This window comes from Coregonus clupeaformis, chromosome 31 (assembly GCF_020615455.1).
Source record: "Coregonus clupeaformis isolate EN_2021a chromosome 31, ASM2061545v1, whole genome shotgun sequence".
Lineage (NCBI taxonomy): Eukaryota > Metazoa > Chordata > Actinopteri > Salmoniformes > Salmonidae > Coregonus > Coregonus clupeaformis.
The window spans coordinates 35,456,710-35,475,899 of record NC_059222.1 but is presented as its reverse complement, the minus strand read 5'-3'; the positions used below and the strand labels follow the sequence as shown (position 1 = coordinate 35,475,899).

Here is a 19,190-nt window from a genome sequence, read left to right as displayed (position 1 = left end):
TTTTATTTGTATTCATCCGAGTAGTAAACCAAATTAAAGGCGTGCTTTGCTAAATCTGTCTACATTTCTCGTTTTATGGCTTAGAGTAGCTTAACATGTAGGCTATACTAAAATCTGAAAACATATTTTAAATGGAATTTGGCACCATGCCTACAATTAAGAAAATGTCGTTTGTGTTTGTTCGTAGGCCTGAATGTGGTTGGTTCCTGAAAAGTCTAAATAATTTATAAATAATAATTGTTGTTATAAATAATTAGAAAATTATAAATAATGTGTTGACTCAGGCCCAACATATTGAACCGTAACCTATTATTGGCTTTAAAATGCAACCCTGCTTGTATTACTGTACGAATTAAATCACTTTCATGTCTACAGCCTATAATGTGAAATTTAATCACATTACTCACATTAGGAGGCTAAATGAACAACTTTACTTCAGCTGAAGAGCCTCTTTAGCGGAATTTGACTGCAGAGCTGGTGGGGAGTCTACACTGCCATCTCGTGGAATACTGTATAACAGTTTCTAGAAAAACTGACCCAATGTGATGATGATGATGATGCTGATAATTATGATTAGGATGGTAATGATTCTAATAATGAGGAGGATGCTGATTGTGAGAGAAAAAATCCCCTGAGAGAGAAGCAGTGATGCATTGATCTTTGAGTAGGCCTACAAAATTAACAGACCTACACGTGTCTCCCGAGTGGCGCAGTGGTCTAAGGCACTGCATCGCAGTGCTAACTGTGCCACTAGAGATCCTGGTTCGAATCCAGGCTCTGCTGTAGCCGGCCGCAACCGGGAGACCAATGGGGCGGCGCACAATTGGCCCAGCGTCGTCCAGGGTAGGGGAGGGAATGGCCGGCAGGGAGGTAGCTCAGTTGGTATAGCATGGCGTTTGCAACGCCAGGGTTGTGGGTTCGATTCCCATGGGGTATGAAAATTAAAAAGAATAATGTATGCACTAACTGTAAGTCGCTCTGGATAAGAGCGTCTGCTAAATGACGTAAATGTACACGTACACACAAGCCTGGCTGATGCACGACCCACGTGACTACACAGCGCGCTATTACTCAGTCTGGTGTTAGCGAGACTACATACATACACACAGTGGTGGAACAAAGTACTCAATTGTCATACTTTAGTAAAAGTAACATACCTTAATAGAAAATTACTCAAGTAAAAGTAAAAGTCACCCAGTAAAATAATAATTGAGTAAAAGTCTAAAAGTATCTGGTTTCAAATGTACTTGAGTACAGTGGTGTAAAAAGTACTCAATTGTAATACTTGAGTACAAGTAAATGCTATACATCAAATTCCTTATATTAAGCAAACCAAACAGCACAATTTACAGACAGACAGGGCGAATTCCAACACTCCAACATAATTTACTAACACAGTATTCGTGCTGAGTGAGTCTGCCAGATCAGAGGCAGTAGGGATGACAACGTGTTTTATTGATAGGTGCGTGAATTGGACCATATTGTTGTCCTACCTGGGCATTCGATATGTAACAGTACTTTTGGGTTTCAGGGAAAATTAAAGGAATAAAAACATATATTTTTTAGGAATGTAGTGGAGTAAAAGTAAAAGTAGTCAAAAATATAAATAGTAAAGTAAAGTACAGATACCCCCAAAAAACGACTTAAGTAGTACTTTAAAGTATTTTGACCGACCGAAGTACTTTACACCACTGCACACACACACACACACACACACACACACACACACACACACACACACACACACACACACACACACACACACACACACACACACACACACACACACACACACACACACACACACACACACACACACACACACACACACACACACACACACACACACACACACACACACACACACACACACACACACACACACACACACACACACACAGACAGTACAGTACAGTAGAGTAGCCTATTTGGTGTGTTTCTATGATTGGGATCTCTGCCTGCACGGAGCGACAGACAGTCACACTGGGAAGTAGCTCTGACGATAGGGCATTTCCTGTCTTCTATTTTTAGACCATAATGGCAAGCAAAATTACATTATGTCATTGTACTGCATGGGATTTTGTAAGGTGCGCACATGCCCTGTAAATGTGCATTTACACTCTTCTCTCTCTCTCTCTCTCTCTCTCTCTCTCTCTCTCTCTCTCTCTCTCTCTCTCTCTCTCTCTCTCTCTCTCTCTCTCTCTCTCTCTTTCTTTCTTTCTGTGTCTCTTGGCCTTTCTTCTCTCTCTCCTCCGTGGGTGGCTCTCCAGCTGTTATGCTGATTAAAGCAGAGCCCGCGTAAAAACCGTGACCACGTGACCCAACCTCTGCCAATGTCCCTCTGCCGCCTGCTGTCGTTTCACCTCTTCACCCATCTCATCCTCCTCTTCTTTCTCCCAGCCCCGGCGAAGGGATTGCTTGGTGTCCGCCCAGAGGACACTAAAGCCAGAGAGCTGTCTGTGCAGGATGGGCTGCTCCAGGCGACTGAGGGGACGCGGTTCATGCTGCAGGTTTACTATGCAGCATCCTCGGTTACACAGAGAGCCAACAACCACTCTGGGAGTGGGAGACCAGAAGCTGCCGCTGTCGCACCATGGATAGCCTTCATAGAAGAGCCAGGTGGAGAGCGAGAGAGAGGAGAGGGGGAGAGACTGGTCAGTTTATTTAGTGTATTGACCATTTACCCCTAAAGCTATAGATGAAATATGTTTTATGAAATAGCCTAAATATCGTGATAAAATATCCATTTGTATTTAGGTCCATCCCAAACGGAACCCGTGCATGGACGAGTACGCTCTGAGTTCTGACATCGAGCTCCTGGGTTCTTTCAGGTCTGCGTCCAGCCACAACTCTGTTCTAGGTCAGTTTATTTAGTCAATAGTTACATGTGTTTGTCGTTGTTGAATCATGGATTTAATTTAAAAAATAATAATCGTAAATGTTATTGTGCGTTTTTCTTTTGTCTGATGATGACCTTTTTGGAATTTGATTCTGATTCTATAGTGGAGCTGCTCGCCAAAGACCTGTGCAAATATGAGCGGATCAAATACTACTCAATGTGTGCGTTTGATGGGGTGAAGTGGGAGCATTTCAGCACCAGAGAATTCTGGCTAGCCATAGTGGTGCAACCCCCGCAGGCGGATGTGTGGCTCCAGTTGGGGGTGGCAGTGATACTATTGGGACTCTCTGCGCTCTGCAGCGGGCTGAACATCAGCATGCTAGCCATGGATCCCGTCGAGCTCCGCGTCCTCCAAAACAGCGGCACCGAGAAGGAACAAAAATATGCGCACAAGATAGAATCTGTGTGTAAACATGGCAACTACATCCTGTGTACTGTGGTACTGGGAAACGTGCTGACCAACACCTGTTTCGTGGGGTGGATGTGCCAGATTATAGGGATGACTCCCACCTCCCTTGTTACCTGCACCTTTGGTATATTCTTCATAGGAGAGATCCTGCCTCACTCTGTGGCGTCCAGACAGCCTAGCCATTGCCTCCAAAACCATCTGGGCCACCTGGCTTCTAATGCTGGTCTCCTTCCTCATCTCCTACCCAATCTCCAAGCTCCTAGACATCATGCTTCACCAGGAGATCAGTAACTTCTACACCAGAGAGAAACTGGTGGCCATGCTGCGCGTCACAGACCCCTACCATGACCTGGTCAAAGAGGAATTAAACATCATCCAGGGCGCTCTGGAGATACGCACCAAGACCGTAGAAGAAGTTCATACCCCGCTGGCGGACTGTTATATGCTCTCCTCAGATGCTGTTTTAGACTTCTGTACTATGTCTGAAATCATGCAGAGCGGGTTCACCCGGATCCTGGTCTATGAGAACGACAGGTCCAACATCATTGATATCCTCTTCGTCAAAGACCTGGCTTTCGTGGACCCGGATGACTGCACCCCGCTGAAGACCATCACCCAGTTCTACAAACACCCCATGCACTGTGTGTTCAGAGACACCAAACTGGATGTGATGCTGGAGGAGTTCAAGAGAGGTAATAGGCCAGGATAGGGGTGGACTGGCCATCTGGCATTTCAGGCTGTTCCATTGGCCTGTCTAACTTGTTTTTTTGTGTGCAAAATGATCATTATCTGGCTAATAATGGGGGCAAAACAAAAAATGGACCGGTGTGGGGGCCTCAAGGATCTTTTTTCTCCAGTGTGTTAGAAATTCCAAGGCAGATTTCTGGTCCCAGTCCACCCCTGGGCCAGGCAGATCCCACTCACACCTGAGTTCAGTATACATTGTTGTAGAGATACTTTTTTAAATGCAGAATCAGGTATCATATAAAGAGTTAAATATGTAGGAAATGCACCATCACTTTGTAGGAAACAGGTGGAGGTGCATTCTCCAGAGTCATACCTACAACCAATCAGAGCACACAGACTAATGAGCACACCGTTTTAAAATCACATGATTACTGCCATTCAGGCACCTTCACCCTGTTACACATGGTCTATGAGAAAAAAACAATTATATTGTTCAGCAGGTGCTGGCTGGTTTGACAGAAGTGATCTATAGCTAAGTGCAGTGTTCAAGTTAGCCCATACCCATTCCATCACACCACTTCCCTCTTCCTGAAAAGCAGAGAATCCAGGGTGTATTTAAATCCAGTTATGCTCTGAACAGTCAGTCATATAAGATGATACAGCAGGTCCAAGTGGAGGTGAGTGGTATAGGCTACTGTATGTCAGAGAACAGTTTTTAGCCATATCCATAATCCATGAAACAACTTCCTTGAAGCTACTCAGGAATTAAATGGGAGAGTTTAGCGAGAGAAGCAAGGTTATCTGTATGTTTTACAGATTATCCAAATTATATTAGCTCGTGACTGTTTTAGTTGATTTGGTTCTGGGTGCCAAGATTATGCAAATTATTGTGAGTACATTTTCCTGTCTTACTTTGGATAACCTGTGTTTGTTAGCCGTCGCAGGGATTCATAGAATGACAGTGAGTTGAAAGAGACCAGTGAAGCAGCACATCCCACAGTAGAACTGGAATAACGTACTATAAAAGCAGTGAAAGTTGTTTTACAGGGTCAGCCATAGAAGTACGGCGCCCCTGGAGCAAATTAGGGTTAAGTGCCTTGCTCAAGTGCACATCGACAGATTTTTCACCTTGTCGGCTTGGGTATTCAAACCAGCGACCTTTCAGTTACTTGCCCTAATGCTCTAACTGCTAGGCTACTAGAAGAGACTTGACAAAGTGATTGTAAACAGTCCTTAGTGTCTCCATCCATGTAAGACTGTTGAAGGAAGCTGGAGGCTAGAATAATCTCTTCACAACCAGAGTATGAATCATCGCGTTCAGCCGTCAGCCAGGGGAATAAGCAGGTGTGTGTGTGTGTGTGTGTGTGTGTGTGTGTGTGTGTGTGTGCACATGCTCGAGCATGTGTTGGTGTGTGAAGGTTGTGTGTGTGTATACTCAGTACATCCTTAGCAGCTATATAAAATAATGTAGATTGTTGAGTGGGTGAAATGAACAGGCATCATTTCTCTCCTGTGTGTTGCATGATAAACAGAAGTAGATTTGATGTGCTCTGACTGTTAGCAGGAATCACACTGGAGGCTTTGGGACGGAGACAGCAGTGTCCACTAGGATGAGAGCTTATTTAAAAGGACTAGGGCTTAATTCATATGCTATTCAGATTGACACGGTTGGCTTGACCGTGAGGGCTCAGAGATGGTCATCTGGTTAATTCAGAATGAAGGGTTTCATTATGAAAATAAGTTGGATAAGAGGGCCTTACTCAATAAAAAGTATTTTTGTAGAGTGGCTCAAAGTAACATTCACATTTTCAATGTATTTTATTTATTTATTTCACCTTTATTTAACCAGGTAAGCCAGTTGAGAACAAGTTCTCATTTACAACTGCGACCTGGCCAAGATAAAGCAAAGCAGTGCGATAAAAACAACACAGAGTTACATATGGGGTAAAAAACATAAAGTCAAAAATACAACAGAAAATATATATACTGTGTGTGCAAATGTAGCAAGTTATGGAGGTAAGGCAATAAATAGGCTATAGTGCAAAATAATTACAATAGTATTAACACTGGAATGCTAGATGTGCAAGAGATTATGTGCAAATAGAGATACTGGGGTGCAAAAGAGCAAAATAAATAACAATATAGGGATGAGGTAGTTGGGTGGGCTAATTTCAGATGGGCTGTGTACAGGTGCAGTGATCGGTAAGGTGCTCTGACAACTGATGCTTAAAGTTAGTGAGGGAGATAAGAGTCTCCAGCTTCAGAGATTTTTGCAATTCGTTCCAGTCATTGGCAGCAGAGAACTGGAAGGAATGGCGGCCAAAGGAGGTGTTGGCTTTGGGAATGACCAGTGAGATATACCTGCTGGAGCGCAGACTACGGGTGGGTGCTGCTATGGTGACCAATGAGCTAAGATAAAGCGGGGATTTATCTGACCAGTTATCTGACCATAACTCTATCCTCCTGATTCCTGCTTATAAGCAAAAACTGAAGCAGGAAGCACCAGTGATTCGGCTAATAAAAAAGTGGTCAGATGACGCAGATGCTAAGCTACAGGACTGTTTTGCTAGCACAGACTGGAACATGTTCCGGGATTCTTCAGACAGCATTGAGGAGTACACCACATCAGTCACTGGCTTCATCAATAAGTGCATCGATGATGTCGTCCCCACAGTGACCGTACGTACATACCCCAACCAGAAGCCATGGATTACAGGAAACATCCGCACTGAGCTAAAGGGTAGAGCTGCCGCTTTCAAGGAACGGGACTCTAACCCGGACGCTTATAAGAAATCCCGCTATGACCTCCGACGAACCATCAAACAGGCAAAGAGTCAATACAGGTCTAAGATTGAATCATACTACACTGGCTCTGACGCTCGTCGGATGTGGCAGGGCTTGAAAACTATTACAGACTACAAAGGGAAGCACAGCCGCGAGCTGCCCAGTGACACAAGCCTACCAGACGAGCTAAACCACTTCTATGCTCGCTTCGAGGCAAGCAACACTGAAGCATGCATGAGAGCACCAGCTGTTCCGGACGACTATGTGATCACGCTCTCCGTAGCCGATGTGAGTAAGACTTTTAAGCAGGTCAACATTCACAAGGCCGCAGGGCCAGACGGATTACCAGGACGTGTACTCCGAGCATGTGCTGACCAACTGGCAAGTGTCTTCACTGACATTTTCAACATGTCCCTGACTGAGTCTGTAATACCAACATGTTTCAAGCAGACCACCATAGTCCCCGTGCCCAAGAACTCTAAGATAACCTGCCTAAATGACTACCAACCCGTGGCACTGACGTCTGTAGCCATGAAGTGCTTTGAAAGACTGGTCATGGCTCACATCAACAGCATAATCCCAGAAACCCTAGACCCACTCCAATTTGCATACCGCCCCAACAGATCCACAGATGATGCAATCTCTATCGCACTCCACACTGCCCTTTCCCACCTGGACAAGAGGAACACCTACGTGAGAATGCTATTCATTGACTACAGCTCAGCATTCAACACCATAGTGCCCTCAAAGCTCATCACTAAGCTAAGGATCCTGGGACTAAACACCTCCCTCTGCAACTGGATCCTGGACTTCCTGACGGGCCGCCCCAGGTGGTAAGGGTAGGTAACAACACATCTGCCACACTGATCCTCAACACGGGGCCCCTCAGGGGTGCGTGCTCAGTCCCCTCCTGTACTCTCTGTTCACCCATGACTGCATGGCCAGGCACGACTCCAACACCATCATTAAGTTTGCCGACGACACAACAGTGGTAGGCCTGATCACCGACAACGATGAGACAGCCTATAGGGAGGAGGTCAGAGATCTGGCCGTGTGGTGCCAGGACAACAACCTCTCCCTCAACGTGACCAAGACAAAGGAGATGATTGTGGACTACAGGAAAAAAAAAGAGGACTGAGCACGCCCCCATTCTCATCGACGGGGCTGTAGTGGAACAGGTTGAGAGCTTCAAGTTCCTTGGTGTCCACATCACCAACGAACTATCATGGTCCAAACACACCAAGACAGTCGTGAAGAGGGCACGACAAAGCCTATTCCCCCTCAGGAGACTAAAAAGATTTGGCATGGGTCCTCAGATCCTCAAAAAATTCTACAGCTGCACCATCGAGAGCATCCTGACTGGTTGCATCACCGCCTGGTATGGCAACTGCTTGGCCTCTGACCGCAAGGCACTACAGAGGGTAGTGCGTACGGCCCAGTACATCACAGGGGCAAAGCTCCCTGCCATCCAGGACCTCTATACCAGGCGGTGTCAGAGGAAGGCCCTCAAAATTGTCAAAGACTCCAGTCACCCTAGTCATAGACTGTTCTCTCTGCTACCGCACGGCAAGCGGTACCGGAGTGCCAAGTCTAGGTCCAAAAGACTTCTCAACAGCTTCTACCCCCAAGCCATAAGACTCCTGAACAGCTAATCATGGCTACCCGGACTATTTGCACTGCCCCCCACCCCATACTTTTACGCTGCTGCTACTCTGTTAAGTATTTATGCATAGTCACTTTAACTCTACCCACATGTACATATTACCTCAACTACCTCAACTAGCCGGTGCCCCCGCACATTGACTATGCAACGGTACCCCCCTGTATATATAGCCTCCCTACTGTCACTTTATTCTATTGTATATATAGCCTCCCTACTGTCACTTTATTTTTACTTCTGCTCTTTTTTTCTCAACACTTTTTTGTTGTTGTTTTATTCTTACTTTTTTGTTTAAAATAAATGCTCTGTTGGTTAAGGGCTGTAAGTAAGCATTTCACTGTAATGTCTGCACCTGTTGTATTCGGCGCATGTGACCAATAAAATTTGATTTGATTTGATTTGATTTGATTTGATTTGCCTAGCAGTGATTTATAGATGGCCTGGAGCCAGTGGGTTTGACGACGAACATGTAGTGAGGACCAGCCAACAAGAGCGTACAGGTCACAGTGGTGGGTAGCGTATGGGGCTTTGGAGACAAAACGGATGGCACTGTGATAGACTACATCCAATTTGCTGAGTAGAGTGTTGGAGGCTATTTTGTAAATGACATCGCCGAAGTCAAGGATCGGTAGGATAGTCAGTTTTATGAGGGCATGTTTGGCAGCATGAGTGAAGGAGGCTTTGTTGCGAAATAGGAAGCCGATTCTAGATTTAACTTTGGATTGGAGATTCTTTATGTGAGTCTGGAAGGAGAGTTTACAGTCTAACCAGACACCTAGGTATTTGTAGTTGTCCACATACTCTAGGTCAGACCCGTCAAGAGTGGTGATTCTAGTCGGGTGGGCGGGTGCCAGCAGCGTTCGATTGAAAAGCATGCATTTAGTTTTACTAGTGTTTAAGAGCAGTTGGAGGCTACTGAAGGAGTGTTGTATTGCATTGAAGCTCGTTTGGAGGTTTGTTAACACAGTGTCCAATGAAGGGCCAGATGTATACAAAATGGTGTCGTCTGCGTAGAGGTGGATCTGAGAGTCACCAGCAGCAAGAGCGACATCATTGATATACACGGAGAAAAGTGTCGGCCCAAGAATTGAACCCTGTGGCACCCCCATAGAGACTGCCATAGGTCCAGACAACAGGCCCTCCGATTTGACACACTGAACTCTATCTGAGAAGTAGTTGGTGAACCAGGCGAGGCAGTCATTTGAGAAACCAAGGCTATTTAGTCTGCCAATAAGAATGCGGTGGTTGACAGAGTCGAAAGCCTTGGCCAGGTCGATGAAGACGGCTGCACAGTACTGTCTATTATCAATCGCGGTTATAATATCGTTTAGGACCTTGAGCGTGGCTGAAGTGCACCCATGACCAGCTCGGAAACCGGATTGCATAGCGGAGAAGGTACGGTGGTATTCGAAATGGTCGGTGATCTGTTTGTTAACTTGGCTTTCAAATACTTTCGAAAGGCAGGGCAGGATGGATATAGGTCTGTAGCAGTTTGGATCTAGAGTGTCACCCCCTTTGAAGAGGGGGATGACCGCGGCAGCTTTCCAATCTCTGGGGATCTCAGACATTATGAAAGAGAGGTTGAACAGACTAGTAATAGGGGGTTGCGACAATTGCGGCTAGTTTTAGAAAGAAAGGGTCCAGATTGTCTAGCCCAGCTGATTTGTAGGGGTCCAGATTTTGCAGCTCTTTCAAAACGTCTGCTGTCTGAATTTGTGTGAAGGAGAAGCGGGGGGGGCATGGGCAAGTTTCAGCCGAGGGTGCAGAGTTGGTGGCCGGGGTAGTGGTAGCCAGATGGAAAGCATGGCCAGCTGTAGCAAAATGCTTGTTGAAATTCTCGATTATTGTAGATTTATCGGTGGTGATAGTGTTTCCTAGCCTCAGTGCAGTGGGCAACTGGGAGGAAGTGCTCTTATTCTCCATGGACTTTACAGTGTCCCAAAACTTTTTGGAGTTAGTGCTACAGGATGCAAATTTCTGTTTGAAAAAGTTTGCCTTTGCTTTCCTGACTGCTTGTGTATATTGGTTCCTAACTTCCCTGAAAAGTTGCATATCGCGGGGGCTATTTGATGCTAATGCAGTACGCCACAGGATGTTTTTGTGCTGGTCAAGGGCAGTCAAGTCTGAGGAGAACCAGGGGCTATATCGGTTCTTAGTTCTGTATTTTTGAATGGGGCATGTTTATTTAAGATTGAGAGGAAATTACTTTTAAGGAACAACCAGGCATCCTCTACTGACGGAATGAGATCTATATCCATCCAGGATACCTGGGCCAGGTCAATTAGGAAGGCCTGCTCGCTAAAGTGTTTTAGGGAGCGTTTGACAGTGATGAGGGTGGTCGTTTGACCGCGGACCCGTTACGGACGCAGGCAATAAGGCAGTGATCGCTGAGATCCTGGTTGAAGACAGCTGAGGTGTATTTAGAGGGTATGTTAGTCAGGATGATATCTATGAGGGTACCCATGTTTACGGATTTAGGGTTGTACCTGGTAGGTTCGTTGATAATTTGCGTGAGGTTGAGGGCATCTAGTTTGGATTGTAGGATGGCCGGGGTATTAAGCATATCCCAATTTAGGTCACCAAGCAGTACGAACTCTGAGGATAAATGGGGGGCAATCAATTCACATATGGTGTCCAGGGCACATCTGGGGGCTGAGGGGGGTCTGTAGCAAGCAGCAACAGTGAGAGACTTATTTCTGGAAAGGTGGATTTTTAGAAGTAGAAGCTCAAACTGTTTGGGCACAGACCTGTTTGGGCACAGATAATTAAATGTATGTTTATCACATTCATTAATCATCTGGTTGTCTGGGGTCGACTGCAGGAAGAGTGAGACTTCCAGAGCTGCCTGTCCTCCATTAAAGACACAGTCTCCTCTTCCTCCAGTCCAGTGTCACATTTAAGCAGTGGTGGAAACAGTACCCAATTGTCATACTTGAGTAAAAGTATAGATACCTTAATAGAAAGTTACTCAAGTAAAAGTGAAAGTCACCCAGTAAAATACTACTTGAGTAAAAGTCTAAAAGTATTTGGTTTAAAATATACTGAAGTATCAAAAGTAAATGTAATTGCTAAAATATACTTACGTTTCAAAAGTTAAAGTAAAAGTATAAATCATTTAAAATTCCTTATATTATGCAAACCAGACGGCACCATTTTTTTGTTTTTTAAATGTATGGATAGCCAGGGGCGCACTCCAACATTCAGACATTATTTACAAAAGATTGATTTGTGTTTAGTGAGTCCAGACCAGAGGCAGTAGGGACGATCACGTGTTTTCTTGACAAGTGTTTGAATTTCACAATTTTCCAGTCCTGCTAAGCATTCAAAAAGTAAAGAGTACTTTGGGATCTCAGGGAAAATGTATGGAGTAAAAAGTACAATATCTTCTTTAGGAATGTAGTGAAGTAAAAGTAAAAGTTGTCAAAAATAGAAATAGTAAAGTACAGATACCCCCAAAAATGACTTAAGTAGTACTTTAAAGTATTTTTACTTAAGTACTTTACACCACTGCATTTAAGCTGGTCCACACACATGATTACTGGGTTGCCCCTTCTGCTGGTACCATGCTGTGATTGGCAGAGGATCAGTTCACTGGCAGAGGTGTTCTATTGTCTGTAGGAGCGTCTGAGGAGAGCAGGGATGCTGGCCCATGTTGACTCCAATGCTTCACATGGTTGTGCCAAATTGGCTGGATGTCCTTTGGGTGGTTGACCATTCTTGGTGCACACAGGAAACTGTTGAGCGTGAAAAACCCAGCACTGTTGCAGTTCTTAACACAAACTGGTGCGCCTGGCACCTACTACCATAACCCATTCAAAGGCACTTACATTTTTTTTCTTGCCCATTCACCCTCTGAATGGCACACATACACAATCCATCTCTCAATTGTCTCAAGGCTTAGAATTTTTTTTTTAACCTGTCCTCCCTTTCATCTACACTGATTGAAGTAGATTTAACAAGTGACATCAATAAGGGATCATGGCTTTCACCTGGATTCACCTGGTCAATCTATGTCATGGAAAGAGCAGGTGTTCCTAATGTTTTGTACACTCAGTGTATATATTGCTTTTGAGTTTATTTATATTTTTACAGGGACAGTGCACATTAATCAACGTTTCAGTAAAAGTGCCGGTTTTAGTCAGCCACAGACCCTGGGCAGGTTATTAAAAACAATTACAATTACAATACTGACAGACAATGAGTAGTGAGCACATGCAGAGCAACATAGGAGAAGCAACACGTAGCAAACAGACAGACAGAGCAACATAGGAGAAGCAACACGTAGCAAACAGACAGACAGAGCAACATAGGAGAAGCAACACGTAGCAAACAGACAGACAGAGCAACATAGGAGAAGCAACACGTAGCAAACAGACAGACAGAGCAACATAGGAGAAGCAACACGTAGCAAACAGACAGACAGAGCAACATAGGAGAAGCAACACGTAGCAAACAGACAGACAGAGCAACATAGGAGAAGCAACACGTAGCAAACAGACAGACAGAGCAATAGCACAAAAAGTAACAAAACTAAATCCATAAAAGCAACAAAGTGTTTCCGCACCTCACAAGCTACAGACAACAGATAACATGGAAAGCGGCAATACACAGCTAGGGACCAGTAGAACCATTCCAAGCACTTGGTCCTGCAGAATCATGACGTTTAAAGTATTTAGTTACATGGTGAGGCTGAGAGGCTGAGAGTTAGTAGAGGACCCTGTGAACTGTGAGCCAGGCAGCAGTATCTACAGGATTGATCATTACTGATTATTCTGACATTCTCTCCTAATACTCATGTCAACAGGGGAGAGGAACAACCTCTGTAGCGGTCAGAAAGTGTGTGTGTGTGTGTGTGTGTGTGTGTGTGTGTGTGTGTGTGTGAGAGAGAGAGAGAGAGAGAGAGAGAGAGAGAGCGTGTGTGTTTTTGAAGTCATGTCTGTTCCTCTATCGGTAACATCTGGCATTCAGCGCCAACCTTTACCTCTTCCCCTCCCCCTTTCGTCCTCTCTTCCTCTCCTCCTTTCCTCCTCTCTTCCCCTCCTCCTTTCCTCCTCCCTTCCCCTCCTCCTTTCCTCCTCTCTTCCCCTCCTCCTTTCCTCCTCTCTTCCTCTCCTCCTTTCCTCCTCTCTTCCCCTCATCCTTTCCTCCTCTCTTCCTCTCCTCCTTTCCTCGTCTCTTCCCCTCATCCTTTCCTCCTGTCTTCCCCTCCTCCTTTCCTTCTTTCCTCCTCTTTTCATCTCCCCCTTCCTCCTCTCTTCCTCTCCTCCTTTCCTCCTCTCTTCCCCTAATCCTTTCCTCCTCTCTTCCTCTCCTCATTTCCTCCTCTCTTCCTCTCATCCTTTCCTCCTCTCTTCCTCTCCTCCTTTCCTACTCTCTTCCTCTTCTCCTTTCCTCCTCTTTTCATCTCCCCCTTTCCTCCTCTCTTCCTCTCCTCATTTCCTCCTCTCTTACTTTCCTCCTTCCTCCTCTCTTCCCCTCCTCCTTTCCTCCTCTTTCCATCTCCCCCTTTCCTCCTCTCTTCCTCTCCTCCTTTTCTCCTTCTTCCCCTCCTCCTTTCCTCCTCCCTTCCTCTCCTCCTTTCCTCCTCACTTACTCTCCTCCTTTCCCCCTCTCTTCCCCTCATCCTTTCCCCCTTTCCTCCTCTTTTCATCTCCCCCTTTCCTCCTCTCTTCCTCTCCTCCTTTCCTCCTCTCTGCCCCTCACCCTTTCCTCCTCTCTTCCTCTCCTCCATTCCTTCTCTCTTCCTCTCATCCTTTCCTCCTCTCTTCCTCTCCTCCTTTCCTCCTCTTTTCATCTCCCCCTTTCCTCCTCTCTTCCTCTCCTCCTTCCCTCCTCTCTTCCTTTCCTCCTTCCTCCTCTCTTCCCTCCTCATTTCCTCCTCTTTTCATCTCCCCATTCCTCCTCTCTTCCCCTCCTCCTTTCCTCCTCTCTTCCTCTCCTCCTTTTCTCCTCTTTTCATCTCCCCCGTTCCTCCCTTCTTCCTCTCCTCCTTTCCTCCTCTCTTCCCCTAATCCTTTCCTCCTCTCTTCCTCTCCTCATTTCCTCCTCTCTTCCTCTCATCCTTTCCTCCTCTCTTCCTCTCCTCCTTTCCTACTCTCTTCCTCTTCTCATTTCCTCCTCTTTTCATCTCTCCCTTTCCTACTCTCTTCCTCTCCTCAATTCCTCCTCTCTTACTTTCCTCCTTCCTCCTCTCTTCCCCTCCTCCTTTCCTCCTCTTTCCATCTCCCCTTTCCTCCTCTCTTCCTCTCCTCCTTTTCTCCTTCTTCCCCTCCTCCTTTCCTCCTCCCTTCCTCTCCTCCTTTCCTCCTCACTTCCTCTCCTCCTTTCCCCCTCTCTTCCCCTCATCCTTTCCTCCTCTCTTCCCCTCATCCTTACCCCCTTTCCTCCTCTTTTCATCTCCCCCTTTCCTCCTCTCTTCCTCTCCTCCTTTCCTCCTCTCTGCCCCTCATCATTTACTCCTCTCTTCCTCTCCTCCATTCCTTCTCTCTTCCTCTCATCCTTTCCTCCTCTCTTCCTCTCCTCCTTTCCTCCTCTTTTCATCTCCCCCTTTCCTCCTCTCTTCCTCTCCTCCTTTCCTCCTCTCTTCCTTTCCTCCTTCCTCCTCTCTTCCCTCCTCCTTTCCTCCTCTTTTCATCTCCCCCATTCCTCCTCTCTTCCCCTCCTCCTTTCCTCCTCTCTTCCTCTCCTCCTTTTCTCCTCTTTTCATCTCCCCCGTTCCTCCCTTCTTCCTCTCCTCCTTTCCTCCTCTCTTCCCCTCATCCTTTCCTCCTCTCTTCCTCTCCCCCTTTCCTCCTCTCTTCCTCTCCTCCTTTCCTCCTCTCTTCCCCTCCTCCTTTCCTCCTCCCTTCCCCTCCTCCTTTCCTCCTCTCTTCCCCTCCTCTTTTCCTCTTCTCTTCCTCTCCTCCTTTCCTCCTCTCTTCCCCTCATCCTTTCCTCCTCTCTTCCTCTCCTCCTTTCTTCGTCTCTTCCCCTCATCCTTTCCTCCTGTCTTCCCCTCCTCCTTTCCTCCTTTCCTCCTCTTTTTATCTCCTTCTTCCTCCTCTCTTCCTCTCCTCCTTTCCTCCTCTCTTCCCCTAATCCTTTCCTCCTCTCATCCTCTCCTCCTTTCCTCCTCTCTTCCCTCCTCCTTTCCTCCTCTCTTCCCTCCTCCTTTCCTCCTCTTTTCATCTCCCCCTTTCCTCCTCTCTTCCCCTCATCCTTTCCTCCTCTCTTCCCCTCCTCCTTTCCTCCTCTTTTCATCTCCCCCTTTCCTCCTCTCTTCCCCTCATCCTTTCCTCCTCTCTTCCCCTCCTCCTTTCCTCCTCTCTTCCTCTCCTCCTTTCCTCTTCTCTTCCTCTCCTCCTTTCCTCCTATTTTAATCTCCCCCTTTCTTCCTCTCTTCCTCTCCTCCTTTCCTCCTCTCTTCCCCTCCTCCTTTCCCCCTCTCTTCCTCTCCTCCTTTCCTCCTCTCTTCCCCTCATCCTTTCCTCCTCTCTTCCCCTCCCCCTTTCCTCCTCTCTTCCTCTCCTCCTTTCCTCCTCTCTTCCTCTCCTCCTTTCCTCCTCTTTTCATCTCCCCCTTTCCTCCTCTCTTCCCCTCCTCCTTTCCTCCTCTCTTCCCCTCATCCCTTCCTCCTCTCTTCCCCTCATCCATTCCTCCTCTCTTCCTCTTCTCCTTCCCTCCTCTCTTCCCCTCCTCCTTTCCTCCTCTCTTCCTCTCCTCCTTTCTTCCTCTTTTCATCTCCCCTTTCCTCCTCTCTTTCTCTCCTCCTTTCCTTCTCTCTACCCCTCCTCCTTTCCTCCTCTCTTCCTCTCCTCCTTTCCTCCTCTCTTCCTCTCCTACTCTCCTCCTCTCTTCCCCTCATCCTTTCCTATTCTCTTCCCCTTCTCCTTTCCTCCTCTCTTCCTATCCTTCTTTCCTCCTCTTTTCATCTCCCCCTTTCCTCCTCTCTTCCTCTCCTCCTTTCCTCCTCTTTTCATCACCCCTTTCCTCCTCTCTTCCCCTCCTCCTTTCCTCCTCTCTTCCCCTCCCCCTTTCCTCCTCTCTTCCTCTCCTCCTTTCCTCCACTCTTCGTCTCCTCCTTTCCTCCTCTCTTCCCCTCCTCCTTTCCTCCTCTCTTCCTCTCCTCCTTTCCTCCTCTCTTCCCTACTCATTTCCTCCTCTTTTCATCTCCCCCTTTCCTCCTCTCTTCCTCTCCTCCTTTCCTCCTCTCTTCCCCTCCTCCTTTCATCTCCCCCTTTCCTCCTCTCTTCCCCTCATCCTTTCCTCCTCTCTTCCCCTTCTCCTTTCCTCCTCTCTTCCTCTCCTACTTTCCTCTTCTCTTCCCCTCATCCTTTCCTCATCTCTTCCCCTCCCCCTTTCCTCCTCTCTTCCTCTCCTCCTTTCCTCCTCTCTTCCTCTCCTCCTTTCCTCCTCTTTTCATCTCCCCCTTTCCTCCTCTCTTCCCCTCCTCCTTTCCTCCTCTCTTCCTCTCCTCCTTTCCTCCTCTTTTCATCTCCCCTTTCCTCCTCTCTTCCCCTCCTCCTTTCCCCCTCTCTTCCCCTCCTTCTTTCCTTCTCTCTTCCCCTCCCCCTTTCCTCCTCTCTTCCTCTCCTCCTTTCCTCCTCTCTTCCTCTCCTCCTTTCCTCCTCTCTTCCCCTCCCCCTTTCCTCCTCTCTTCCTCTCCTCCGTTCCTCCTCTCTTCCCCTCCTCATTTCCTCCTCTCTTCCCCTCCTCCTTTCCTCCTCTCTTCCTCTCCTCCTTTCCTCCTCTTTTCATCTCCCCTTTCCTCCTCTCTTCCCCTCCTCCTTTCCTCCTCTCTTCCCCTTCTCCTTTCCTCCTCTCTTCCTCTCCTACTTTCCTCTTCTCTTCCCCTCATCCTTTCCTCCTCTCTTCCCCTCCCCCTTTCCTCCTCTCTTCCTCTCCTCCTTTCCTCCTCTCTTCCTCTCCTCCTTTCCTCCTCTTTTCATCTCCCCCTTTCCTCCTCTCTTCCCCTCCTCCTTTCCTCCTCTCTTCCTCTCCTCCTTTCCTCCTCTTTTCATCTCCCCTTTCCTCCTCTCTTCCCCTCCTCCTTTCCCCCTCTCTTCCCCTCCTTCTTTCCTCCTCTCTTCCCCTCCCCCTTTCCTCCTCTCTTCCTCTCCTCCTTTCCTCCTCTCTTCCTCTCCTCCTTTCCTCCTCTCTTCCCCTCCCCCTTTCCTCCTCTCTTCCTCTCCTCCGTTCCTCCTCTCTTCCTCTCCTCCTTTCCTCCTCTCTTCCTCTCCTCCTTTCTTCCTCTCTTCCTCTCCTCCTTTCCTCCTCTTTTCATCACCCCTTTCCTTCTCTCTTCCCCTCCTCCTTTCCTCCTCTCTTCCTCTCCTCCTTTCCTCCTCTCTTCCCTCCTCCTTTCCTCCTCTTTTCATCTCCCCCTTTCCTCCTCTCTTCCTCTCCTCCTTTCCTCCTCTCTTCCCCTCCTCCTTTCTTCCTCTTTTCATCTCCCCCTTTCCTCCTCTCTTCCCCTCATCCTTTCCTCCTCTCTTCCCCTTCTCCTTTCCTCCTCTCTTCCTCTCCTCCTTTCCTCCTCTCTTCCCTCCTCCTTTCCTCCTCTTTTCATCTCCCCCTTTCCTCCTCTCTTCCTCTCCTCCTTTCCTCCTCTCTTCCCCTCCTCCTTTCTTCCTCTTTTCATCTCCCCCTTTCCTCCTCTCTTCCCCTCATCCTTTCCTCCTCTCTTCCCCTTCTCCTTTCCTCCTCTCTTCCTCTCCTACTTTCCTCTTCTCTTCCCCTCATCCTTTCCTCCTCTCTTCCCCTCATCCTTTCCTCCTCTCTTCCCCTCCCCCTTTCCTCCTCTCTTCCTCTCCTCCTTTCCTCCTCTCTTCCCCTCCTCCTTTCCTCCTCTCTTCTCCTCCCCCTTTCCTCCTCTCTTCCTCTCCTCCTTTCCTCCTCTCTTCCCCTCCTCCTTTCCTCCTCTCTTCCCCTCCTCCTTTCCCCCTCTCCCCTTCTCCCCATTCTCCCACCTGCAATGGAGGCTGATTCAGGAAGGCAAGGGGGTTAGGAGGGAGGTGGGGAGTCTTACATGAAATGTCACATGTCACAACCGCAGCAGGTAGCCTAGCGGTTAAGAGTGTTTGGCCAGTAACCGAAAGGCTGCTGGTTTGAATTCCCAAGCCGACTAGGTGAAAAATCTTTCGATGTGCCCTTGAGCAAGGCACCTAACCCTAATTGCTCCTGTAAGTCACTCTGGATAAGAGCATCTGCTAAATGACTAAAACGTAAATATAATATTAAATCGTTCACAAGCCATGGAAAGAAACCGCGGTGTCTCTGTTGTTGCACTTTATAAATTGTTATGTAAGATGCTAGCAAAGTCACTGCCTTTCATTGTGGACAGTTCTTAAAAAATCTTCAAACTGAGGATTTGATAGTTGAATAAGAGTTGGACTCGAGATGGACAAGAGTTCCATTCTCAAATGTTCTGATATGCCAAGTAGGAGCCTTCATGGTGCATGCGTTCATACTATATCTGTCCATGCAGTGCAATCATGCATGAGAGTTTGAGTACGTGCGTGTGTGTATGTGTGTGTGTGAGCGTGTTTGTGTGTGCGTGTGTGCCTTGAGGTGGCAGGCAGCAGTATGGCCACTCATCAGAACCAGACTTCCCCAGACTGGTTGCATAATATCAGGCAGTGTAACCACCAAGTTTAAACCTTCCCTGCCCACTGACACAGACACACGTATGCACACGCACACGTGCGCACGTACACACACACACGCACGCACGCACGCACGCACGCACGCACGCACGCACGCACGCACGCACG

The 19,190-nt window shown here is 47.3% G+C and overlaps 1 pseudogene; it reads left to right on the top strand.

Annotated features, from left to right (window-relative positions):
* The first annotated feature begins 2,333 nt into the window (after positions 1-2,333).
* The window catches only part of LOC121548085, a 24,743-nt pseudogene continuing 7,886 nt past the window's right edge, over positions 2,334-19,190 (top strand).